This window comes from Nicotiana attenuata, unplaced genomic scaffold, assembly GCF_001879085.1.
Source record: "Nicotiana attenuata strain UT unplaced genomic scaffold, NIATTr2, whole genome shotgun sequence".
NCBI lineage: Eukaryota > Viridiplantae > Streptophyta > Magnoliopsida > Solanales > Solanaceae > Nicotiana > Nicotiana attenuata.
The window spans coordinates 110,039-111,158 of NW_017673828.1; positions in this window are offsets into that span (position 1 = coordinate 110,039).

Consider the following 1,120-nt stretch of genomic DNA (forward strand, 5'->3'; position numbering starts at 1 on the left):
AGTATATGTTGACGATATTATTATCAAAGTGATGCCACGGAAATACAACATATTACTCAATTTTTGGATTCTGAATTTAAAGTCAAGAACTTGGGACATATTCACTATTTCTTGGGCATGGAAATACTCAGAGAACAACAAGGGTACATAGTCAGTCAAAGAAAATCTACCTTGGAACTACTGGCTGAGTTTGATTGTAAAGGGCCTACTGTCTCATCTCCTCTTGATCCATACTCCAAATTGCATGCTGAATTAGAACCACCCAAGGATCCCACTCTTTATCGACGATTGGTGGGTAAACTTAACTATCTCACCAATACTCGGCCAGATATTTATTTTGCTGTTCTTTGCCTCAGTTAATTTATGCAAAGGCCTTCTCTTTCACATTTTTCTGCTTGCCTTAGAGTCCTCTGATATCTTCGATCAGACCCAGGTCAAGGTATCCTTCTCTCTTCTGCTCCCTCTTTTGATCTCGTCTCTTTTTTCGATGTTGACTGGGCTGCTTGTAACGATTCTCGTCGCTCCGTCAGTGCTTTTTTATTACTCTTGGAGGTGCCCCCATTTTGTGGAAATCGAAGAAGCAAATCTCCATCTCTTTGTCATGCGCTGAATCTGAGTATAGATCCATGAGACGGGTGACTGCTGAAATCACTTGGCTTGTTCGACTTCTTGATGATTTATCTGCTCCTCCAACTTTGCCGATTCCTTTACACTCTGACAGTCAGGCGGTGATTCATATTGCCTGCAATCCCGTCTTCCACGAACGAACTAAACATGTAGAGTTGGATTCTCATGTCGTTAGATAGCAATTTCTTGCTGGATTGATATCTCTTTCATTCGTTCCTTCAAAATCCCAAATCGCAGATCTTTTTACCAAACCCTTATCTGGGGTTTCTCACACCAACATCATGAGCAAGCTGGGGGTTTTGTCTCTACCCTCCAGCTTGAGGGGGGATGATGAAGAGAAGCCATCTTCACAGCCATTTTCACACAAGACTTCACACAGAAAAGAGAAGGAAGAAGAAGAAATATTTCAGACACAGACTTAGTTTTTCGGACTTCTCTATGTTGTGTTGAAGTGCCTAAGTGTTTTATCAATTGTAGCTCAGGCCTACACGTG